This window comes from Schistocerca americana, chromosome 8, assembly GCF_021461395.2.
Source record: "Schistocerca americana isolate TAMUIC-IGC-003095 chromosome 8, iqSchAmer2.1, whole genome shotgun sequence".
NCBI lineage: Eukaryota > Metazoa > Arthropoda > Insecta > Orthoptera > Acrididae > Schistocerca > Schistocerca americana.
The window spans coordinates 55671075-55697986 of record NC_060126.1 but is presented as its reverse complement, the minus strand read 5'-3'; the positions used below and the strand labels follow the sequence as shown (position 1 = coordinate 55697986).

At 42.2% G+C, this 26912-nt stretch overlaps 1 protein-coding gene across 1 annotated transcript in view; it reads left to right on the top strand.

Annotated features, from left to right (window-relative positions):
• The first annotated feature begins 13121 nt into the window (after window positions 1–13121).
• LOC124545524 (fatty acyl-CoA reductase 1-like) overlaps window positions 13122–26912 on the top strand; it is a 78620-nt gene continuing 64829 nt past the window's right edge. Inside the window, exon 1 of the mRNA XM_047124472.1 lies at window positions 13122–13157. The gene's annotated coding sequence lies outside the window, so the exon portion shown is untranslated. The remainder of the gene's footprint in view (window positions 13158–26912) is intronic.

Below are 26912 nucleotides of genomic sequence, written 5' to 3'. Positions count from 1 at the left end.
TTTTAATCTAATTGGCATCCTTTGAAAATGCTAGTTCTGCCTCCCTGTTAACGAGCCCTTGTAATTTAGTATCTTGTTGTGCCAAAGTTTAAAAGAAGTTGGCTCCCTACATATTCGGTAGCGAAATTGTATGCAAATTGGTGGTTTTTGTTTGTTTCATTACTTGGAAAGTTTTAATTTTGTTATTAAATGCTTTATCAAAGTCGGTTTTAAGTAAAATAGCATGGCCGTTAACTGTAAAGTAAATTGTTTTGTAAAGGTACTCATGCCTACTAGCTTTTTTGGATCTGTTCCTGGTCAAGTGATAAGGAAATGACTTTTAATGGTTAAAGTAATCAATAAAGAAACTGTAAATTGCAACTCGACAGTAACCAACTAATTTTGGCCCCGTTTCCCAACTGGGGGTTTTCCTTGATTAATCGTAACACCCGTCTCAGTCTAACTAAGCTTCCGTATAAATTGCGCAAAGGTATTACAGTTTATTGCGGGAAGAGATATGGATGACGTTAGTGGCTTTCAGAACCTGCTGCAAGAATTAGACACTGAAAGAAATGTAATTGAGCAGCAAAGTGTAGTTCGGTTCGAGGGTATTCAGGACGGGAATCACGGACAGAGGTACAACCAGAATTGGAGGCCTCAGTTTGGCCGCAATAACAATCATGCTCTTGGTAATGACAGGCGTGGGCCTGGACCTTGGAGCCCACGGCGCAATGGTAGTGGTAGTGTGGTAGTGTGTTGCACACATCGGCCAGTGGCCAGTGGAGCCACACGATAATTACCGAAGCAACGATATTAATGAAAGTAGGGACGCGTGACTAGCAGAGACAGGAGCGAGCACATCTGCGATGGAGAATAATCAAACTTACTATGTCAACGCAATGCGCCTAAAACACGAAGACATCTGGGACGCGTTACTAGAGGAAACAGCAGTAGCAAACTCAGTCAAACGCCCCACAGTCAGCATGACAATTAACGAAAATTCTATTCCCTGTCTACTTGACTCAGGAAGCGATGCATCAGTGCTTAGAGAAGATGGGGTGCAGTGTGAAGAGTCGGTGGCCTACGTTTCCGTTGCAGAAAACGAAAGTGCGTGGTGCAGTAGGGAATGAAAGCGTAGAGACGAAACAGCAGGCGTACATTGATTTTACTTGTGAGTCGCTCAAACTTACAGCCGTCACTAGCGGTTGAGACAGTGCTTGGCCTGGACTTTCTGACTTCATAAGGCCGTTCTAGATTTTAATGGTTTGTGCGTCCAGTTGCACCATCACGAAACAAGAATGAGTGTTGTTTTCGATGAGGGACACGTAGAAGAAGGAGTGGGATGTGCGTCCTTTGGTATACACGTGATCGTCGAGTATGATGACACCGAAGTGTGCCTATGTATGCTAATTACAGAGGAAGGAGATTGTGATAACGAGAAAACGCGGCATTTAGGATCGACAAAGATAGAGGAACCACTAGGTGAGACTCACAGAAGGTACCAAACCGTTTTCGCAGACTTGGCTGGGACTACATGTAATTTCAACTGGGAAGTGCAAAGTAGGAGATGTAAAAGACAATTAAAATTTGGAGTAGGAGATACAGTTCTCGTTAAAACTCATAGTTTGTCCAAAAGACACCGGTTCATTACCTGCACCAACACATATTTCGATGTCTATTCAGGACCCTTTCGGGTGATGCCTGTTGCTAGTCAGAACGCATTTGAAATAGAAACGATCAGGTCTCGAAGGCTTAGGGGTTTGCATCACATATCGAATGTCAAGAAATGGATCGAGTAAGAATTAGGGGCAGAAGTGTCATATTTTGTAAACAGGGGAATTGATTAGCTTTGTATAAAAAATAGTACTGTACAATATAATGTGTAAAGGGATTTGGGACTCTTTACTGTCTTTGCCTAGTCATCTACTAGTTATGAAACTTAATAACGAGTGTCGAAGGAAGATATTCGTACGTTACCGTCGTGATTAGCTCTGGAGGAGAGATGATGACTTGCAAGGGAAACAAGAAGAAATTACGCTAGGAAAGGTAAACCCTTTGGAATGTACAATGATGGGGAAACGCGCCGTAGATGCGCTTATGTGTAGTAATGGCTCGTGCCGAAGGAGCGACGGGACCTGTTGTCGGTTGCTAAAGGCACCGAACTTTGCGTGTTGTTGTATTTGTGTTATGGTGGTGTGCAGAGACGCAGAGCTATGAAGTGTTACTGACATAGGAGAGGGAGAGCTGAACTCTATAAAGAGTACATGACAGACCATAGCGAGGAAAATCAGATGGAGGCAAGCTAAGGATCCTGGAGGTAAACCGTCCAGAGGTATGAAGGAAGGACTAACTAAAGAGAAAACCCATGGAGGAAACAGAAGGGAGTACTGGTTATAATTATGAATATCATTTATTTAACGATACTTGCAGAATAAGATATAAAGTGTGCCTTTAGTTTTAAACTAGATGTATGTCATATGTGGTATCTGTTCAAAATGGTTCAAATGGCTCTGAGCACTATGGGAATTAACTTCTGAGGTCACCAGTCCCCTAGAACTTAGAACCTAACTAACCTAAGGACATCACACACATTCATGCCCGAGACCGGATTCGAACCTGCGACCGTAGCAGTCGCGCGGTTCCAGACTGTAGCGCCTAGAACCGCTCGGCCACCCTGCCGGCGTGGTATCTGTGCTTGATTTTTGTTCACAGGGAATAAAAGGCACGAAAGAGGACGAGATGCTGACGATAATAGACTGAGATGCATAACAAGAATATGGAATAACTGAGGTGGAGGTGTAATGTTTCTATAAGATCTTAAATAAGTAACGCCCTAATGGTTTCCTTAACGAACTAAACTAGCGAGAACAAAGAGAAACAATTGTCCTATTTGGGTAAAGGGATAGTGATCCAAGTGGTAATAACTCCAGGTGGTGTCGTTCCAATTAGTTTTGATTTTATATATTTTTTTTCTTGTACTGTGTAATTGTCTACTTTTCATCTGATGGTGTATTATCCTGGTCTTTACACTCATGGATGAGCAGATACGTCACCTGTTGTTTTATTGTTGTGTGTAGTATAGGAACAGTAATATAATATCTAACCGGTTTTGGAAATGAAAGTGTTATAGTAACACCAGATTGTGATTTGAGAATGTTTTGGTAACCAGGATGTAGCTTAGACCAAATAGTCTGAGATAGTAAGCATGCAAAATAGGACATGGAGATGTAGATAGTGGTGCTGGAGTAGTGAATTGAATTCCGACTCTCACAACCCAAAATACCTGTCTAAGTGCTCCTTGATGGGCAATCGAATGCCTTTTCAAATATGATATGGGTTAGTTATGGTAGTTATCTCAATATTGTAAAGACTTTTAGAGACGATTTCCCTTATTCAATTGTTAGTCAGAAAAAAAGCTTGTAGTATTAAGTTATTTAGTTAAGTGTAAAAAAAAGCCTCACAGATGAGAATAGACATTTTAGAGGTCTCTGTTAGTCATCGAACGTATTATATAGCGATCGAGAATGGTTCTAATTTTTACCCTTTTAATTGTAAAGCTCCGGCGAAGTCTGTAGATAATTATGTTTCAATGTACAGTAATTTAAGTAATTTGTACTAGGTACCAACAAGAGTAATTGAGGACCCCCAAGTAATGAGGACCACCAAAGTTTAAGGGTGTAACAATTGTTTTACTAATGTTACAAGGTGACGGAGAGCAGCAAAAGGGCAACCGGCCGGCTCCAGACGGCAAGGACAAGGGACGACCTGCCCCTGTCAAACAGCTGATCCCGTGGGCACGAGGGAAAGGCCTGGACTTGAGAATGGAGTCTGGCGCTGCCCTTCCCCCTCCTCCAAACGGTAGTGGCGGCGGCTGAATGGTGACAGCAGCCACGGCGCGCGCTGGCGACTGACCCCAGCACTACGGCACACGACACAGCTACTTGCGGCAAGGTCACGGCCGGTCAGAGCGGCTAAACGCTTTCCGCTACAAAGGAGACCCCTGTTGTTATCACTACGAGACATCTTGTCGGGCGGAGATCGCAATGTCACTCCCCCAGGACGCAGGAGGCGGCTGGTTGCCTTTCCTGTCACTTCCACGTACCCCCCCCCCCCCCACCAGCAGGGAATTAGTATACCCTAGGTGTCTGTGTGTAGTGTGGAAGAGAGCGAACATGTTCAGATGTCTGTGAGCCGTGTAACTGAGGCGGAACGTGGGACCAGCCCGATATTCACATTGAGGGATGTGGAAAACCGCCTAAAACCGCATCCAGACTGGCCAGCACACTGACCGACGTCGGTAATCTCCTGGGCGGATTCCATCTGGGGCTGGAGCACCTACACGAGTCCAGGAAGCAGCACATCAGTGCTCTTGGCTAATCTGGAGGGTCTTCTAAAATGTTGTAAACATAGAGCGAAAATATGCATTGTCACTAGATTTTAGTTAAAATTTGAAATAACCAGTGAAAATGAACCAAACATGTAAGTGCGTATGCAACATGAAAATACTTACAATCCGATGTCTGGTGATAAGAGATCAAGAACTGGGAATAGAAAACAAAGCTCATCGCTCACATTCAAGTCAAAAGACAGAACTGAGACGAATTTTTCTTAGAGTGTCAATTGATACATTTTTCTTTCCTCCCTTTAATTAATATTACCTTTGTTCCCTAAAAAATGTAAATTTATAAGTTTGCAAATATTGTGCACATAAACTTTCTATTATAAGAGTGCAATGCCCATAGAATTCAGTGTTCGTTTTGTTGTTGTGGTTTTCAGTCCGAAGACTGATTTGATGCAGCTCTCCGTGCTACTCCGTCCTGTGCAAGCCTCTTCATCTCTGAATAACTATTGCAACTTAACTCTTTATCAACCTGCTTCCTTTATTCATCTCTTGGTCTCCCCCCACGATTTTTACCACCAACATTTCCCTCCATTACTAGTAGTTACGTGATCTACCCACTTAATCTTCAGTTTTCCTCTGTAGCACCACATTTCAAAAGCTTCTATTCTCTTCTTGTCTAAGCTGTTACTCATCGTTGTTTCACTGTGATACATGGCTACACACCATACAAATGTTTTCAAGAAAGATTTCGATGTGCGCGGATTGATATTTGATGTTAGAAAACTTGGGTTCTTCAGAAACGATTTTCTTTCCGTTGTCCTCTACATTTGATATCCTCTCTACTTCGGCCATCATCATTTATGTTGCTGCCCAAACAACAAAACTCATCTATTACTTTGAATGTGTCGTTTCCTAATCGAATTCCCTCAGCATCACCTGATTTAATTCGACTACATTGTGTTCCGGTGTAATGACAGGCGCCAGCACGGCAATTAAGAATGGAAGAGCAGAGTGGGATGTGAGATGATGTCAGCCAATGCTGACGAACCTGACACCAAGCAAGGACCGGTATTTACACGAAGAGAACATAAGCACTGCGAGGCCTAGCCACGGGGGCACTGGCAGAAGAACCATCATACAAACGCTATGCAGTGACTCATGAACTGTACTGTTCCGCTTGCATTGAAATTGTATTACCGAAGCACGTTGATTATTTGCACACCGCCAAATGCTTGTGACACACTTTTGTGAATACACAAAGTCAAGTACCAACAATTTAACTTACTGTAATAAACTCAATTAATACGATTTGGTTGAATTGTTGTCTAGTGATCCGCCAAACAGATTCCTAGGCACCTCATATTAGACGAGTAGGCAGAATACAAAAAACTGGTGATGAGGATTCAAAAACAAATGTTAGATGCAACGCAGTTATTTCAGTTTGATAACCAGCAAACATCCTCGCTGCTGAACACGGTACAGTAGCCCCTGGCGAACCACCCTCCTAACGCAGAAAAAGCAACACCTCCAGCAGCTCCTAGTGCTAAAACGCCTTTTCACCAGTTTCATGAACAAGAAGGGGATCGCTCGAATGGTTACAACAATTTCAAGTCCACGTGATTACTCACAATGTGCCAGGTAATGTGAAATTTCACTATTCGTTGTCCACGATATGGAGTGCAGAGTTCCGACTCGTCAAAAATCTGTTCCCTAGCGTCACCCAGAGTGAACTTTCGATGATCGGGTTGTAGATAAGCTAACTAACTACTATAACCAACAAGTGAAAGTGGTATCAGCTAGATATCAGTTCTTAAATTGCAAAAACGCTCAGAAGAAACTTATCGCAGGTGGGTAACATATTTCCAGGGTATGACAAGGAAATGGAAACTAAAATGTACTCGCGGTGCCTTATATTCAGGTATTACGTTGCGTGATATGATCATGTACAGTATAACTGATGTCAAGCTCAGAAAACAGATTTTCAAACCGTCTGATCCATCAAGCAGTGCAAATACTATTTCAGTACGATTCAAGTGCCCTGTCGGCCGCCAAATCTGAGTGGCCAACAATTTGTCAGATTGAGTCCCTTGCTTACATTCGGCCCATTTGGCAGTGCAGCTTGCGCTAACCACGCTGTATAAACAAGTCACCACGTTGCATTAGCAGCTCACTAAACAGGCGGCTACACAGGCGAACAAAATGAAGTTATGCCCTCTGTGTTTTTCAAGGCACAAAGGATAAGATTATCCCTCTCAACAAGCACAGTGTTACGTTTATGTCAATAAAGGACATGTACAATCCGTATGTTTGCTACGGAACAAAAATAAGAATTCGGCTCACTCACAGAAATCTAGTCACAAAGCACTATATTCAAAGTCTGCAATAGGCATTAGCGAGCAAGTAGTTTCTTCAGTGCTGCACGAGACCGACAAACGTCTTGTTCTTTGTGGGAAATGTGCGAAATTTCAGTTGGACATGGGTGCCTGTTACATTGCTGAACCGTCAGACATATAAATCGTTAGGGTCCCCACGCCTGTCTAAAACTTGCATGCATCAGAGGGCTTATAATGGACAAGACATTACCGTTCTAGGAAAATGTACTTTGCCTGGTATATATCACTAGCATACGCAAACAGCGACTTTTACGGTGCTACAATCATGCGATTCAGAGAACATATTTGATCTTGATTCATTTTATTTGTCAGGGTTTAGCATTCAAAAAATGGTTTAAATGACTCTGAGCACTATGGGACTTAACATCTGAGGTGATCAGTCCCCTATAACTTGGAACTACTTAAACCTAACTAACCTAAGGACATCACATACATCCATGCACGAGGCGGGACTAGTACGTGCGACCGTAGCTGCTGAACTTAAAGTACTGCAAGATAGCGGAGCTATTGCGCCCATACAAGCTAGTCAATGGTCAAGTCCACTTGTTTTGCCCCCCCCCCCCCCCCCCCCCCCCAAACCTTGAGGTCGTATTCGCCTCGGTGTTGACCTTAAGTCTATGGTCAACCCACAAACTGTGATTTATATTTAACCATTGCCACGCCCGGAGGATCTCATGGACAGATTAGGCGCTGGTTGCTACTTTTCAAAAATTGATTTGTGTGACGTGTACCTTCAGATACAACTATATGATGAATCTCAGGAAGTGTGTGTAGTGAATACTGATTGGGGCTTGTTTAAATATTTTCTTTCTTCCGAATCCGCAATTTTGCAGTGGTATTTGGAACAGCTGAATGCTCAAGTGCCAAAAAGTTCGAACTATTTGGACGATATTGTCGTAGCAGCTCGTACACCTCAAGATCATATTGCAGATGTGCATGCTTTGTTTTGTGTGTTATCTGACGCAGAACTGAGGAGCAGACTGGACAAGTGTGATTTTTACAAACCTGAGTTGGAGTAGCTTGCTCATGTCACAAACTGTCAGTTACATTTGTTGGCCATACGAGATTTGCCAGTTCATCGCAAAGTCACAAAATGGCAGTCAGTCTTAGGGAAACTGAGCTATTATATTCGGTTCATACGAATGCTACACAAATCGCAGCTCCGTTGCATTGCTTGCGTGGCAAGAATGTCCCCATTGTTTGGACAGATGAGTGCCAAGTTGCTTTTCAAAGATTTAAAGGTGCACTGCTCAGTGAAAAATGCTTAGTTCACTTTGATCCTGACGAACTAGTTGCAACAAAAGTTGACGTTTCCTCTTACTTTATCGGTGCAGTGCTTACGCACAGAATTGGTGATAAAGAAAAACCTATCGCTTTTGCATCAAAAGTGTTGTCTAAAGCTCAGTGTAGCTATTCACAAATTGAGAAAGAGACTTTGGCTACCGTGTATGGTGTCACCAGATTCCACCACTATGTGTATGTCAGAAATTCTACTTAGTAATGGATCACAAGCCATTGTAGACCTTGTTTCATCCGACGAAACGATTCCTGTATGAGCTGCCCAAAAATTGCAAAGATGGGCTTTGTTGTTGTCTCAAACCAGTACGAGATTGTGTATCGCCCCACAGCTCAACACGGTAATGCCAACGCACTTTCTCGTCTTCCGATTGGCCCCGATACAGACTTTGACACTTCTGCTGCATCTTGTCTCATCGATGTTCAGGTTTCTGAATTGCTTCAATCCTCTCCCCTGAACTATAGGAAAACTGCACTGACCACGGAATTTCAACGTTTTGCTAACATACATTCGCGCATCTTGGCCTCATTCCTTTGGTAGCATAAAGAACTCTGTAGTGCATCGATACTTTGCACGTCACCAAAGCCTCGCTATACAGAAAGGTGTGATTCTTGTTCAAAGTGACAGGACACAGTCCTGTGTGTACATCCCTAAAGTTTTGCAAAAAGAAGTGTTGCAGTTACTTCACCAATGACACTGGGCGATTGTTCGTACGAAACTGTTAGCGATCTCGCACTATCCTTGGCAGAGTATGGACATCCAAATAGAACAGATGATATCACAGTGTCACGCACGTGCGGAAAATTAGCCCGCTCCACCAAAAAATTGTCAGCTTTACCTAAGTCGCAGTCACCATGGCAACGAGTGTACACAGACTTTGTGAGACCTTTTTGGAACACTTATTGGTTGATTGTGGTTGACTGGTATAGCTAGTTTCCTTTTGCTGTGCCAATGAACTCGACAACGTCAAGTAGCACAATTCAGGCGTTGTCATCAATTTTTTGCCTATAAGGTTTACCTGGAGTCATAGTGTCGGACAACGGCTCTCGATTCACGTGAAATGAATTTGAAACATTCAGCGAACGCAATGGCATACAGCATCTGACTAGTTCACTGTTCCATCCACAGTCAGACGGCGAAGTGGTATATTTTGTGAGAACCTTCAAGCAACAGATGGCCAAACTTCTCTCCGCACACACCAGGGATGCAACTGTTTCTCGCCTCCTATCGTTCACATCCACGAGATGGACAATCGCTGGCGGGATTGCTTCACGGCCGCCGCCATCGGACACAGCTCCACCTGCTCCACCCTCCTTAGCACCTGGCGCGCAAGGAAGGCCGCAAATATTGCTTCGCGCCGCGTGATATTGTCTTTTACAGGGTTTTTAGTGGCAGCATACGGTGGGTGCGAGGCGAGATCGTCCGTCGACTTGGTACTTGCATGTATCTCATTTCAGGTCCAGACGACTTGCTGCGCCGAAAACACAAACAGCTTCGCCACTGTCATGTGCACGGTGATCCTTCAGTGTCTCTTCCCCCAAATTCACAGATCCCGAGGACACTGCAGCCTCAGCAGCAGCCGGAGGATGTCATCAGGACACCGCGGGGCGACACCATGGAGACGGAGCCTTCGCACCGAGCGAGGTGGCGCAATGGTTAGCACACTGGACTCGCATTCGGGAGGACGACGGTTCAATCCCGCGTCCGGCCATCCTGATTTAGGTTTTCCGTGATTTCCCTAAATCGCTCCAGGAAAATGCCGGGATGGTTCCTCTGAAAGGGCACGGCCGACTTCCTTCCGCGTCCTTCCCTAATCCGATGAGATTGATAATCTCGCTGTTCGGTCTCTTAGCACTCTGGACTCGCATTCGGGAGGACGACGGTTCAATCCCCTCTCCAGCCATCCTGATTTAGGTTTTCCGTGATTTCCCTAAATCGTTTCAGGCAAATGCCGGGATGGTTCCTTTGAAAGGGCACTGCCGATTTCCTTCCCAATCCCTCCCTAACCCGGGCTTGCGCTCCGTCTCTAATAACCTCGTTGTCGACGGGACGTTAAACACTAACCACCACCACCACCGCTGTACGGTCTCTTCCCCCAAACAACGGAACAAAAAGCAACAACGTAGCCTTCGCCTCCTCCGCCTCCTCTCGTCCTACCGATGGAGCTGGACCCTCCCACACAGCAGCAGCTAGCGCCTTCTACATCTTGTGATTGGCCCCCGGAGGTGGACGCGTATGCTTCTGGTAGTTTTCCGGGGGAAGTTTCCACCAGAGAGGTGGCTGGATCACGGGGAACGACCTGAAGCTTGACGTCCGCTGCAGCCACGGCTCTCGGTCCAGAAAAGCGTCCACACTTCTGTCACGCCAGCCGTTGTCACTCTCTTACACGACAACCGTCCATCGCGTGGTGGTGGTGGTGGGGGGAGGGAGGGAGGAAATGTTCCAGCACAACGACAAGCGCCGGCCTGACGGTCAAGAAAGGAAGAGCAGACAATGCTGTGAGACTACGTCAGCCAATGGTGAGCTGAGATCCGACACCAACACAGAAGCGGCATCTATCTGAAGAGAATATAAGCGCCGTACCCCATAGACATCCGGGGGGGGGGGGGGGGGGGGGGGAGTGGAAGAAGAGCTGTTATACAAACTGTACTGTTTTGCTTTATTGACGTTGTGTATACTGAAGGACATTGATTATTCAGATGTCGACAATTGCTTGCGACACATATTTGTGAATACTAAAAGTTAAGTATTGTCAAATTAACCTACTGTAATAAACTCCATCAAAACGATTTGCTTGAATAGTTGTCTAGCAATCCGAGGAAACAGATTCTGCTGCAGGGTCTCTGCGTCCCATTCAGTGTCCAAGGAGGATATCGTTGACGTGCTGGCGAACCATAATGCGGAAGTCGGGTGGCGCTCCATCATGTAGAAACCACATAACCTGGCGTAATGCCAAAGGCACATTCTCAAGGAGCCCAGGCAGATACTCCATAGCAGGTTCCTCGGTCGAGGCGTTGTGGAACAGTGACAGGTCCAAGTATGTGACCACCAAGAAACCCTGCCTACAAGTTGATGCTGAACCGATGCTGATGAGATACCACAACCATTCGCCGAGTATAGTCTGTAGCCCACAGACGACGATTTCACACTTCTGCAAATGTTGCTCCTTCAGCAAAGATGACTCATGACATAAATCTCATAATTGTGATGTTCTGCTGAAAAAACCATAGACAAAGTCCTTCTGTAGAGGGAAATCCGCTGTTGATTATTCTTGCACTCTTTGCAGTAATAGGGATAGTAACGTTTGTCATGCGGGATTCGCAGAATCGTACTCTCGGTTACACCATGTTCGCAGACCATTTTCCTGGAGCTTGTATTAGGGTTCGTCTCAATATCTTGTAGAAACCGGCAATCCAGATCTGGTTTATGCACAATCCGTCGCCTCCCAGCACGTTCGTCTGTCTGAAGAGGCACACAAACACCCAAAAAGGGCTTGAAATGTTGTGTGAAGTGGTTGATGATTGTGGGGGTACTAAATTTGGTATAACTGTGCTGCCTCTCGACCCTTTCCATCTGCATGGCCGTACACAGATACCATTTCGACTAGTTCCCGACATGAATACCAGATAATTCTGCTGCTTACAGTACGCTGTATTAATAGCACAGCCTCCAACACGCAGGAACAAACGGCAGGTGGACAGAGGAACATACAATCGTCAGGGCCATCTACCGTAGTAACGATGCGTTTCTGGACACGTCTTCATAGGACCTTTCTCCCTTCCATTTCGAGTCAGGAATCCGTCCCTGCACATTGACAGTTTTATTAATGTTCACCATTTATATGAATGTTTACGTGGCCAAAGAGAGGCGGTAAGTGCCAAACGGCTTACAGAATATTAGATTTAGGAGTAAAGGAGTAATGACAGAACTGTGGAAAATCGGTCATAATTGGATCGCGGGGAAGATCAGTTTAGTTTTCTGGAGCAGTGTAAAACAACATGAGACATATAGACGCTCAGAAGTTGCACAGAAGAAAAGCAAATCTACATTTACAACATTTGCAGATTTATAGAATTTTTTTTACGATGTTTACTGCAATACAAACTATGAAATCCTGCAGGAACCAGGGGTAAAGCACAGGAAGCGAAAAGTTTTCTATGACTTCTACAGAAACCAGACTGGAGCTATAGGAGTTGAAGAAAATGAAAGTGAAGCAGTAATTGAGAAGGCAGTGAGACTGGACTGTAGCTTGGCACGGTAGTATTCAATCTGACCATTCAGCAGGCAGTGCTGGAAAGCAAGAACAAAATTTGGAGCTCTGAAATTTGCCGAGGACACTGAAACTACATCAGAGACGGTAAGTAACTGGAAGAGCAGATGAATGGAACGGGTAGTGTCCTGCAAACAGGTTATGGATGAATAACAGCAAAAGTGCAAAAAGGGTAATGGAATGTACCCGAGTTATATTAGGCGATGCTGAAAGAATAAGATTAGCAAATGAGACAGTAAAGATGGTACATAAGTTTGCTGTTTGGTTAGCAAAATAACTGATGATTTACGGAACAGAGAATATATAAAATGCGGACTGGCAACAGCAAAGAAAGCGTTTCAAAAAAAGAGGACATTGTTAACATCGACCACAGAATTAATTGTTACAAAGCAGTTTTTGAAGTTATTTGTACGGAGCGTTACGTTGTCCGTAAGTGGAGCGTGGACAAGGAACGATTCAGGATAGAGGAGAAAATGAGATTTAGAAATGTCCCATAAGAAAAGAATGTTGAAGCTTAGTTGGGCAAGTCGAACTGCTGGAGAAGAGATACGGTACAGAATTCAAGAAAGGAGAAGTTTGGGCTATAACTCGAACTAAAAGGAGGGACTGGTTGGAATGACACATACTGAAGCATCCAGGAAATGTTAATACTATGCTCGGAAATATTAACAATAGGAAATGCTAGGAAATGTTAATACTATGACTGATGCGTTTGACCTCAATGCATCGACAAGGGTAACACATTCATCGTGAGTTATGCAACCGGAACTGCTCGGACTGTTAATGAGTGCAGGAGGTCGACGTTACGACGGGTACTGACGCCACTGCCGTGAAGCTTGTCGTACGCTGCACAGCGCTGCTTTGCCCTCGCCGAACGTAAGTCACATCTTCGCGTCACGGCATTTCTTTCCTTTCGTTTACTTTTATATGATTCCTAAAAAAAGTGGTTCAAATGGCTCTGAGCACTATGGGACTTAACATCTGAGGTCATCAGTCCCCTAGAACTTAGAACTACTTCAACGTAACTAACCTAAGGACATCACACACATCCATGCCCGAGGCAGGATTCGAACCTGTGACCGTAGTTGTCACGCGGTTCCAGACTGAAGCGCCTAGAAACTCGCGGCCACACCGGCCGGCTTAGGATTCCTACCCAAGGCCTTTGCACTCAGCTACATAAAACAAATCGTGTAACTGCAACAAATGATAAATATACGTGCTTATCATTTACCATGAAAACAAGTAAGATTCACACATGACAATGTGCAGATCAATGAGTAAGTAATTTCATTACAACCAGGCCCGCTGATAGATGTTTTGCCGCTCTAGGCGAGAACTGAAAAGTAACGTCCCTCTTTTTTACTACCACCAGTCTCTCCAGTTCCCACCCGTCCCCTCTGCCACCACCAACATACAACGGTACAACAATGCAAATCTCCTATTATAATCATTAAACTAATATGACCAAACGCCCTCATATCTGGCGACAGTCGTCAGTTAAACTGACGCATGACAAAAATCAGTAGAGGCAAAAACAAAACGAGGAACCGAGGGAGGTATGGTATCAAGTCGCAACGTGATCGGAAGCTAGCGAGAGACGCTGTTCCAGAGCACGATATAGATGAATCAAAGTTTACTTCCGTTTAGTACTCAGTACTTGGTTCTTTAGTTTTGAGGTCGGTGGAGGCAATGTGTTTACTTCCGCCAAAGTAATGATTTATTCCGTGCGCTCTTGAAAACAATGTCATCTTTTAATTTTTCATCGTTTTAATTTTCTCTCCACATTTGGTCAATTTTTTCGCTGTTTCATATGAAAACAATTTTCTCCGCCCTTCGCCACCCTAAAATTTTGTCCCCCAATGGGGTCACCTAGTCTTTGCTATTGACAACAGCTGTCCTGGTCACAACTGACTAGAGTATTCGAGTGCCGTAGAGAATTAGCCTGTGTTAAATGTAGACAACTCTACTAGGTAGGAAGTCTAGAGGGTGAATTGCCTAACACGTGCACTGCATTTATTTCGGACCTGGAAGGCACTATCGACAGCAGCCAATACAAAGATTTTGAGACGTTGGCGAAAGTGCAGTTCTTTACATCAGTTACGAATTTTGAAATGGGACAGCGTCTGATGACAACAAAATCCTAAAAGTAGCATAAATGCGAATGTCAATGTTGTTTGTTGCGGGAAACTAGTGCAAGTTGGTTACGAGTTATTTTATCGTAAACATTGAAAACTCTGACAACTGTTTCATGCTATTGATTCCATGCTAGGCGGCTATGTTGTATTCATTTACATTGTATTATGTGTACAAAGTGAATGCATTGCGCCGCTCCTGCCAGTTATTGTGTGATAGTGGTCGTAGTAGGACGTGTTTCGCAGATGGTATCTCCCAATGGGGAAAAAGCTGTCGTGCTCATGGTTTATGGTGAATGTAGGAAGTATGCCGTTAGTTCGTGTACCGTATATGCCGAAAGATATCACAATAAACGTCGACTTATACAACCTCTTCAAACAATTACAGATAATATGAACGTGCATGTTTCGGCTGCCTGCGCTGCAGTTTTCTCTGAAATGCCAGAACGTGGAAATCAGTCGTTACATGGCAGAATGCAAGCTGGTATTGACGCTGGTGGCGGTCATTTTGAGCACAATATTTGAGGGTGCATTGGTTCTTTACGTGTCAGGCCCGACAGAGGTACTGTATTTGCGTTTGTTTGTCTTTCGCTTGTCCTAGGCGATGTCCCATTTAACAACACGACACCTTCGGAGACCTGTGCAGGGCTGCAAACACGCACCCATGTGAAATACACATTCGTTTTCGTTACAACGTGAAACAAAGAACTTGCAGTGTCTAAAATTTTCAGACTGCGATATATCGTAAACTGCTTGCAGTAGATTCTTGCATAAAACACCACTGACGTTCTAATGTAGCCTACTTTGATTATGGTACCGGCATTGTTAGCTTGAAATACTTCTACCTCTTCTAATGAAGTACACATCTGAAACTCATAGCACGCTGTGTATGGCTGCATAGTTGGGCCCCTGCCTACCATTCCAGTCTGTGAAATCCGAATATCGACAACATATTTCATTGTAGAAATATTTTCGGTTCAGCTTCTAGATGATTCATCCTCTATATTAAACAGTGTTGGTCCCAAATGGAACCTTTCAGTACCTAATAAACAATATCAAAAGCCTCTGTGGTATCTAAGCGCTAACAGTTACTGAGCAGTACTAGTGTTATAAAAAATAAATAAATTATCATTTACAATGCTATACGACTAGATTAGATTAGATTAGATTAATACTAGTTCCATGGATCATGAATACGATATTTCGTAATGATGTGGAACGAGTCAAATTTTCCAATACATGACATAATTAGGTTAATTTAACAACATACTTAAGTTAATATAACAACTTTATTTTTTTGTGTTTTTTTATTTTTATTTTTTTATTTTTTTAAATATTTTTTTTCTTAATTTATATCTAAAAATTCCTCTACGGAGTAGAAGGAGTTGTCATTCAGAAATTCTTTTAATTTCTTCTTAAATACTTGTTGGTTATCTGTCAGACTTTTGATACTATTTGGTAAGTGACCAAAGACTTTAGTGCCAGTATAATTCACCCCTTTCTGTGCCAAAGTTAGATTTAATCTTGAATAGTGAAGATCGTCCTTTCTCCTAGTATTGTAGTTATGCACACTGCTATTACTTTTGAATTGGGTTTGGTTGTTAATAACAAATTTCATAAGAGAGTATATATACTGAGAAGCTACTGTGAATATCCCTAGATCCTTAAATAAATGTCTGCAGGATGATCTTGGGTGGACTCCAGCTATTATTCTGATTACACGCTTCTGTGCAATAAATACTTTATTCCTCAGTGATGAATTACCCCAAAATATGATGCCATATGAAAGCAATGAGTGAAAATAGGCGTAGTAAGCTAATTTACTAAGATGTTTATCACCAAAATTTGCAATGACCCTTATTGCATAAGTAGCTGAACTCAAACGTTTCAGCAGATCATCAATGTGTTTCTTCCAATTTAATCTCTCATCAATGGACATACCTAAAAATTTGGAATATTCTACCTTAGCTATATGCTTCTGATTAAGGTCTATATTTATTAATGGCGTCATACCATTCACTGTACGGAACTGTATGTACTGTGTCTTATCAAAATTCAGTGAGAGTCCGTTTACAAGGAACCACTTAGTAATTTTCTGAAAGACAGTATTGACAATTTCATCAGTTAATTCTTGTTTCTCAGGTGTGATTACTATACTTGTATCATCAGCAAAGAGAACTAACTTTGCCTCTTCATGAATATAGAATGGCAAGTCATTAATATATAATAAGAACAACAAAGGACCCAAGACTGACCCTTGTGGAACCCCATTCTTGATAGTTCCCCAGTTTGAGGAATGTGCTGATCTTTGCATGTTACGAGAACTACTTATTTCAACTTTCTGCACTCTTCCAGTTAGGTAGGAATTAAACCATTTGTGCACTGTCCCACTCATGCCACAATACTTGAGCTTGTCTAGCAGAATTTCATGATTTACACAATCAAAAGCCTTTGAGAGATCACAAAAAATCCCAATGGGAGGTGTTCGGTTATTCAGATCATTCAAAATTTGACTGGTGAAAGCATATATGGCATTTTCTGTTGAAATACCTTTCTGGAAACCAAACTGACATTTTGTCAGTACTTCATTTTTACAGATATGTGAAGCTACTCTTGAATACATTACTTTCTCAAAAATTTTGGTTAAAGCTGTTAGAAGGGAGATTGGACGGTAATTGTTGACATGAGATCTATCCCCCTTTTTATGCAAAGGTATAACAATAGCATATTTCAGTCTATCAGGGAAAATGCCCTGTTCCAGAGAGCTATTACACAGGTGGCTGAGAATCTTACTTATCTGTTGAGAACAAGCTTTTAGTATTTTGCTGGAAATGCCATCAATTCCATGTGAGATTTTGCTTTTAAGCAAGTTTATTATTTTCCTAATTTCAGAGGGAGAAGTGGGTGAGATTTCAATTGTATCAAATTGCATAGGTATGGCCTCTTCCATTAACAGCCTAGCATCTTCTAATGAACACCTGGGTCCTACTATATCCACAACATTTAGAAAATGATTATTAAAAATATTTTCAACTTCTGACTTTTTGTTTGTAAAGTCTTCATTCAATTTGATGGTAATACTGTCTTCCTCTGCTCTTGGTTGAGCTGTTTCTCTTTTAATAATATTCCAAATTGTTTTAATTTTATTATCAGAGTTGCTGATTTCAGACATGAGTGATGTGAATCCAGGTATAAATGACTGAAACTATATTTATAGTTTTGGTCCTCACACAAATTTTCTATATTACTGAAGTGGCCACAGCACCACCTAATGCCTTCACACTTTCGCAGATCATGGATATCACATGAGGATAGTCGACGTGTTGGCCGTGTAAGGTTGTTTGGTGTAAAATCTCTGCAACAGGGAACGAATCTCTTCTCAAACAGTTTTAACTCATGGGGCACCATACATTTTCGTGATTCTAACAAATCATTGAGCAGTTAAAGTTGTTCACAGCGTAATGCTTTCGACCAGAACGTGTCCACATATTGGTTAGTCGTACAGCATTACTCCTTTCACTATCGATTCATTTAGGGATGATGTTCTGCTTATTAAACGATACGAGGCAGCTAACTCACTCTTTGCTTCATTCGCTGTTTCTGTTATGTGTTCCTCAAGGGCAAGGGATTTCTCCAAGTGATCTCCATGATATTTGACAGACGCGGTTCACGGAATGTTTCCGCTGAACAATCGCATAGTTGCTGGTAAATTCTGTCTTATTGTTATATAAATAAGTTGATTCTGAATGCTACACTTCTACAGTTCCAAATTAGTGTGTCCTTTACAGTGTGCTGTACTATCATTTGGAACAGAGTAATTAGAATAAGCATATTTCATAAGGCTTCAGAGTTTTACTGCGCTGCCAAGTTCCTATCTGACGGTAAGCAAGACAGCCTTGGCGAAAAACGCGTTGGCTTACGCCACAGTTTATGCAATATACTGTTGCTGCTCTGGGTTTGTTGACATTTAGATGTTATGTGGTTTTAAGTGTTTTTGAAACATGACGGACACCGATCAGTCCTCTCCTGTGGCCAGCCTAGTCACTGATGGCATTGAGGATAGCCCCTGACTTGTGGTCGAGTGAGATGTCGCCTCGGCAGGCTGTGAAAGACATCTCGCAGGACCAAACGTAAGGTGGCCCCCGTTAGTCTGACAAACAGACTCCAAGTTCTATGGGTGTGGCTGACAATTTCCCTTAGTCAGATGCGGTTGCTTGTCCTGCTCTTTCAGAGGAAACTACTCTGCCTGTAAGATCCGAGCAGTCACAGAGGGTGGGATAATTGGTAGCTGGGATCTCCAATGTTGGGCCCCTTATGAACATGGCTGTCCAGGAGAGGAAGAAAACCAATGTGCACTCAGTGTGAAAACCGGGTGGAATCATTCCAGACGTAGAATGAGTCATTGCAGATACCATGAAGAGCACAGTGTGCAGCCAACTGCAGGTGATGTTTCATGCCGATTTGTATTGGAAGAGATTCTCTCTGTTTTAGAGTGGCTATGTGCAGTGATAAAGGCTGCCAGTCATGCATGCGAGATGAAAGTAGAACTCACCATTTGCACCATAGTAGACAGGTCTGACTGCCGGCATCCACAGAGTCGAGTAGAGGGCCTCAATCAGAGGCTGTGACGCTTATGCAACCGTGTACGCTGCGCGATAAGGTGATGGGATTTCGGGTTCCGCAAAATAGGTCAGGAGTCCTTTACACGCGGGATGCTTCTGAACGAGTGGCAGGGGCTGTGTGACGTGGCCTAGGCGGTTTTTTTAGGTTAGAAGCTCTCAGGGAAACACGAAATGGGCTTCAGTCTCAAAGGGTGCTGGTCCAATACAGGAAGAACAGATATATAGGAACCATCGGTATAACACTTACAACTTTTGGGAAAGTACCAGAGCTTCAAACGCTAAAAGAAAGCACTGATGCTCAAATTGCTCTAGGCACCAAAAGTTGGCTAATGCCAGAGATAAGTCTAGCCGGAATTTTTGTAAAGGACCTAACGGTGTTGAGGAAGGATAGGCTAGATACAGTTGGTGGTGGCGTGTTTGTTGCTGTTAGATGTAGTTTATCTAGTAGCAAAATTGAAGTAGTTGGTTCGTGTGGGTTAGTATGGGTAGAGGTCATTCTCAGCAACCGAAATAAAATTATAATTTGATCCCTTTACCGATCTCACAACACAGAAGATACAATTGGTAAAAAGTTCGAAGAAAACTTGAGTCGAGTTTCAAACATGTACGCAACTTATAGAATTATAGCTGGTGGTGAGTTCAGTTTACATGCTTAAGTCAGGAGATAAGCATTAAACATTATCTGAAGTTGTTCTAAACGCTTTCTCTGGTAATTATTTCCAGCATTAAGTGCATGAGGCCACCCGAATAGTAAACGGTTGTGAAAACACAACTGACCTCTTAACAACAAACAATCCTGGCCACTCGAATAGTAAACGGTTGTGAAAGCACAACTGACCTGACTGAAAAATAATCCTATGCTGATAAGGGGTTAATGAACATGAAGTCGTAGTAGCGAGACTGAATACCGTAAATCTCAAATCCACCAACAATAAACGAAAAACCTATCTGGTCAAAAAAACAGATAGAAGTCCCCTTGACACCTTCGTGAGAGACAATCTCCACTCCATCCAAATTAACAATATAAGTTTAGACCAGAAATGGGTTGAATTCAAAGAAATAGTATCGAAAGCAATTGACAGATTTATACCAAACAAATTAACAAACGACGGAGTAAATGCCCCATGGTACACGAAACAGGTTAGAACACTGTTACAGAAACACCGCAAAAAGCATGACGAATTCAAACGAACGCAAAATCCGCAAGACTGACGATGTTTTACAGAAACACGAAATTTAGGGTGGACTTCAATGTGAGATGCTTATAATAGTTTCCACAACGAACCCTTGTCTCGAAACGTGTCAGAAAATCCAAAGAGTATACTACCGGCAAGACACAATGCCTTCTTTGCGCAACAGCAATGGATATGCTATCGATGACAGTGCAGCTAAAGCAGAGGTACTAAGCACAGTCCTTAAAAATTTATTCATCAAATAATACAGAATAAATATTCCAGATTCGAATAGATGTCCTTGGAGCAGTGAAGAACCTTAAATCACTTAATAAAAGCAGATTGTATAACAATTATCTTATTTTCAGGGCAAGCTGGGGCTGCTGCTCCATGCTTAACAAACGTATACAATCACTCGAGACTAAAGATTGGTACCCAAAGGTTGGAAAATTGTGCAGAACACACCAGTATTCAGAAAAAACAGCACCGTCGATATACAGCAGGATTTTGGAACATGTATTATGTTTGAAAATTATGAATTACCTCGAAGAGAACGGTCTATTGACACACAGTCCACAGGGATTTAGAAAACATATGTCTTGTACAACACAACTAGCTCTCTATACACATGAACTGTTGAGTGTTATCGACAACTGATTTCCAATTTATTCCGTACTTCTTGATTTCCAGTAGATTTTGTCACCGTACCTTACAAGACGCTGGTGTCAAATTGTGAATGGATTCGTTATTTACTGCAGAAAGGTTACACTTCGTAGTAATTGATGGAAGTCCTGGAGTAAATCTGAAGTGATTTCTGGCGTTCCCCAAGGTGGTGATATAGGCCCCCTCCTGTTCCTTATCTATATAAACGGTTTACGAGATAATCTGAGCAGACATCTTATGTTGTTTGCAGATGATTTATCGTATAGAAGAAGAAAACCAATTGCAACAAGATTTAGGTAAGATATATATATGATGCAAAAACTGGCAATTGACCCTAAATAATGAAATTTGTGAGGTCATCCACATGAGCGCTAAAAGGAATCCGTTAAACTTCGGTTATTCACTAAGCCGGATAAACCTAAAGGTGAAAATTCAAGTAAGTACGTAATAATTAGTTACGAACAACTTAAACTGGAAAGAACGCATAGAAAATGTTGTTGGGAAAGTGGACAAAAGACTGCGTTTTATTGCCAGAACACATATAAGATAAAGCAGATCTATTAAAGAAACAGCGTACACTACGCTTGGCCGTCTTCTTTTGGAGTACTGCTGGGAGATGTGGGGTCGTTGCCAAATAATAAGATTAACGGAGTACATCGAGAAAGTTTAAAGAAGGGCAACACGTTTTGTATTATCGAGAAACAGGAGGGAGAGTGTCATGGACAAGACACAGGATTTGGAATGAAAATCATTACAATAACGCGTTTTTCGTTGCGGTGAGGTCTTCTCACGTACTTTCCACCACCAAATTTCTCCTCTGAATGCGAAAATATTTTGTTGACGCCGACCTACATAGGTAGCAATAATCATCTTAATAAAATAAGGGAAATTAGAGCTCGTGCGGAAAGATAAAGGTGTTCGTTTTTTCCGCGCGCTATTGGGGATTGGAGTAATAAAGGATCGTTGTGATGGTGGTTCGAAGAACCGTCTTCCGGGTACTTAAACGTGATTTGCAGAATAGATGTAAATGAAAATGTAGGTAATAAGTCCCTCTGGCTTGTGGTGGAGGTTAACACTCAGTTCATGGACTTCTAAACTTAGAGATGAAATGTTACTTGTAAGGGTAATTTGCTTCTTCTGGTGCAGCCAAGATGCTACCACAATTAACTTACCCTATTTTCACTTTCAGGCAATTTTTCTATGTAATAAACAGCCTAGCGCTCCTAAAACAGTGGGATGTTAAATAATATCGCAAGCTTACCCAGTTACGCTAACATTCAACAAATTGTGGAACTTAGATGGGTCCAGGACGAAATTGTTTATTTCACTGGTTAGCTTGATAATTTCCTCCAAGTACTTTTCTGTTTCTTCAACGTAGTCTGTCTCTGTTATCAAGACCAGAAAACTCCCTTTACTTGCCCTCGTAACGATTGCTTTATGTTACATTAATTTTTGGTGTATTATGTTTACGATTTTCTTATCTGATGTGTTGGTATTTGTATGTATGGTTGATTTGCTCTTTCTCAATATTTGTTTTATTTCCTCTGTCACTAGTTCTCTCGATAGACCGGGGTTGAAGTCTGGTGTGTCAGTTTTTTCATGTTTCGTCAGTAGTAAAACTGCGATTGGTCTTTTCTGTCACGGCGGGTGTTCAAAATGTATTTGAGGCTTTTCTCAATTAGCCACTGTTCTTGTTTTGTGAGTGTTATGTTAATAAAATTAATCAAGTCTTAATGGAATGTGAGTTTTGCGTTTGTGTTGTAGTTTCAGAGATGTTTTTGTTCTGGAGTTTATTTAATTTCTTTTCCTGTTTCTGCCATTTCTTTCTCATCTTCGATTCTGTTTGGTGAATTATTCTTTCTATTATGTCATGTAATACTGTGGAGGTAATGATTTCGTTTGCTAATTCTAAATGTAATTTCTATGAGCTGGCATTCAGTTCTTGCTTTTTTGAGTACAGTGCGTTTGTTCTCCCACCCCGCTGCTCGCTGCTTATTTTCCTCATCGAGACCATCAAATGTCTTCCAGGACAGATGTAATGAAGCTTGTTGTGAAGTGCATATACAGATCATTATACTGGAATTACAGAAGAGATGATGCAGCCACCCAACAGTGTACAGCCATTTATCCTTAACATCCTCCTCAAGCATTAGCTATCACCTCCAATCCAGCAATTCTGGATCACAATAGTTCTTATTCATCAACACTGTACAGCTTTCGGTGTAACTACTTCACATCCAGGCGAGACATGTAAGTTAACTGGTGGTACTGACAGTGCTAGCCCAGATGGAACTGAAGCAAGTTTCATGAATGTCACAGATCCGCTTTAGAAGTGCTTTTAAAATGGGGACGAAATCAAGCTATTTTACACTATAAATAACTTTTGAAGCGCAATTAGAACTGATTGAAAGGAAGATATCAGAAAAATATTTACTTTTACTCTTATATGTTGTTAGTATGATATCTCTTCAAAACCTTGTAATTCAAAATCTTCTAATAGAAAAAATTAAGTAGAATCAATTAATAATTAAGAGTAATATTTTTTTAAATTAGTACCACGGACTCAATGTTTCACTGAGCTTTACTGGCAGGAGCAAATTTTCTGGTAGTTCACCCTTGTCAGACTTGTCAGCTGGTGAGATTCCCGACAAAGTGTAGTCTCCCTTGGCGACCCCTTCCTTGTAAGTATGTGGGTGGCAACCACATGGGCCCTCAGCTAAGTCTGACATTACTTCAACTTACTTCTGTCAAGCTTCTTCTGTTTTCTTATCCATAGGCCTTTCCTAGCTAACTCTTTGTTTTTTTTTCTACCCCAGCGGTATTAGTTTCCAAGGACCGATGCTCTTTTCCATTTTCCTAATCTGCCTCCAATAGAGGCGACAGTGGACAGGATGGACCTCTCTAAAGTGAAGCCAGCGGAATTCTGATTCAGAGACAGGCAGGACTGACAAATAAAGTCCAGAACTACAATCAGTGTGAAGGAAGAAAACCTTGATTAAAAATTACCTGATCCTCCTTGTTGGCGATTGAGGCGTTGGGCCTGCTCTCCATCATTCGGGAAACTTCATTCTGCAAAAAATCGAACAGTAAAGCCTCCAGACCAAATCGAAATTAAACTAAATGGACCCAGCAAACAAAAACGGTATGTAAATTTTGTTAAATAAACAAAATGCAAGCACTCAATAAAATCAATTGGAGCAATGTAGACGTAATAGCACTAACAGAAACAAAAAGAAAGGTAGAGAAGTAGAGGAAATAGATGATTATGTTCATATTTACGGTGGAGTGAACAAAGAGGAAGGAGAATTCCGTTGCGGTACATAAAAGTAGAAGTGCTGCATTAAGAAAAGGGACAGTGTGGCGGATATCTGATGTGTGTGGAATTGACGCTAAAAGGATACGACGTAGCGATCGTTGCACCATATGCCCCCACAAATAATGATACTGACGCTCAGAAGAATGATTTCTTCAATGATCTGACAAACGTATACATAGCATTAGCAATAGGATGGAGCTGTATCTTTTAGGGGATTTTAATGGACGAGTCGGTAAACAGGACGCTAGCAAGGTTGTAAACAAATTCGGGGGGGATATTGTGAATGACAATTGAGAGACGCCGTCAGAAACCTGTGGACAGTACAATCTAAAGGTATGGAGTGGAATTTTTCTACACAAAGAAATCCCTATACATACCTGGGCACAAGAAGTTAATAATTAATAATGCTACAGGGAAAGAAAGTAATGGTACAAATGTGGAGCATTGGAGAGTCTACAGGGGAGCAGAATGTGGATCTAACAATTATCTGATTCGTTGTGCACTTCGTTTCGTTTTTCAAAAATTAGTAGCTGCCAAAACAATTGTAATGAGAATGGAGAGAAACTGGACCAACCACAGTATAAATTAAGTTTACTAGTGGATCCTACAATTGTCTTCTTACACAAGCTTAGATTTAATGAGAAGCTGACGACAGCGTATAAAGCAATTGTGAGAGCCACTCATGAAGCTGGCTTTGAAGGTCTCGGAGTAGTTGAGAACACATGTGACAAATTTAAAAGTGACTGGCGGGACGATGATATTACCGTAAAGGTGAAGGAAAAGAGGTAGGCCTATAACAGGTGGCATATGAGCAAAAACACTGATGACAGAAATATGTACGTGAGGGGAGGGGCAGAGGCAGAAGTAATTAGAGCAAAGCTTGCTCCGTGGAACCTTAAATGCGAAGCAATTGGTAACTGCACAAGGAGTTGAAGGTCCAAAGAAGCATAGCAGAGAATAAAACATCTAAGAACAAATGACAGAAGTAGAATAAACTTACAACTAATAAGCTTATATAGATGGAAGACATACTACGAAGAGCACAAGATATCGGCGTATTTTTACTAATAAAACAGTATGGGTAAATCCAGCAGTTCACAGGAGTGTTCAACGATGTACGTCAATCGTGTAAAAAGCAAAATTTTAGATCGTTTTTTAGTACGCCTTCATAGGGTGTTCAGCGAATGATTCGGAGAGCATGCAAGCATTTCTATCTTAGTGCGTGGGCGTCTCTATAGGCAGTCATCCTAAGAGCCGGAGTGAGTTACCTGGTCAAGACAGTTTCGCACTTCATCTCGGTGAAAGGAATTCTGGACCGTTCACTAGAAGGACACACAGATCAGTGACACTGTGCTTACCAGTTTTTCACAGGATGTTTCCCCAGCAGTTGCTGCCAGCCCGAATGTATGTATTTGAGACGAAACTGGATCTACGCCCCCTCCCATCCCTCCCGACCCACCACCTGGACAGTTACAGTATACCCAGGGTAGAGAGATGCTCGACTTGTCAGACAGCAGTCGCTGTGGCGGGCAGCGCGAGACAGTGGCTGCTGGGGCTGACACTGGCCAACAGTGAACGGTGTTATTTACTGTCGTGTGTGTCCCTTATTAAACCAAGTACTTACACGTGCCTTCTTCGAAACATAGCGGATAGTGAAATAATGAAAGTAACGAAAGAATTTTGTACATTTAATAGTGTGTAACACTATGACACTGCGCATTAATAGTTTAGTGATAATGTAGACTAGATATTTAGTAAGTGGTTTCCTGTTGTTAGATACTGCAATATCCAATTTACGAAATATCTCATATATGGTTGGGGTCGTGCTTTCTAGTACATATTGAAAACGTCATGACATCCTTAGTAATTTACAGTTTTTAACCCACAGTTCATCGCATAGTAATAACATTATAGGAGTGATGTAGCAAGAGTTTATTTGTTTAAATATAGTGTTATGATGAGTTAATTGTAATTACGTGTCTTTTTTATTCTGCCTCAGAGCTCTGTCTAATCTCTGTTGTTGACGATGTTTCATCTGATCCATTTCCTGCGGTGAACAAAACAAGAAAGGTACAACACACACATAGATTCTAGTACTAAAAGCGGGAAGATTTTGGGGAGGAGGGGAAACTTGTTTCATGTTACTTCTGACTGAAGGGAGAGCGGTGGGACGGCAGTGCCTGGTGCTGAAGCTGTTAGCAACGCTTATCTACAAAGTCATCCGTATACTTCTGTTGCTGAACATGTAGGCATTGGCTAGATACTACTGGGCTGCTGTGGTGGGATACCCCCTACCTGAGTGCTTAATTTTGTAGCAGTAACTTACGTGCCAGCCACCAAGTTCATAACGTCAGAGAAGATTACAGATACAAATTGTGTAAATAATGCAAATATATCTATCACCTTGGCGAGATGGTCTGTTGTAGCCTTAACTGCTCTTTCGTTCGCAGCCAGGCATTAGGTGGCAGCTGCAGCCACTCAAGGAACTGCATTCTTTGCAGACATCCCACTTGGTGCGTACGAAGCAAAAAAATGGTTCAAATGGCTCTGACTACTATGGGACTTAACATCTGAGGTCATCAGTCCCCTAGAACTTAGAACTACTTAAACCTAACTAACTTAAGGACAGCACACACATCCAAGCCCGAGGCAGGATTCGAACCTGCGACCGTAGCGGTCGTTCGGTTCCAGACTGCAGCGCCTAAAACCACTCGGCCACACCGGCC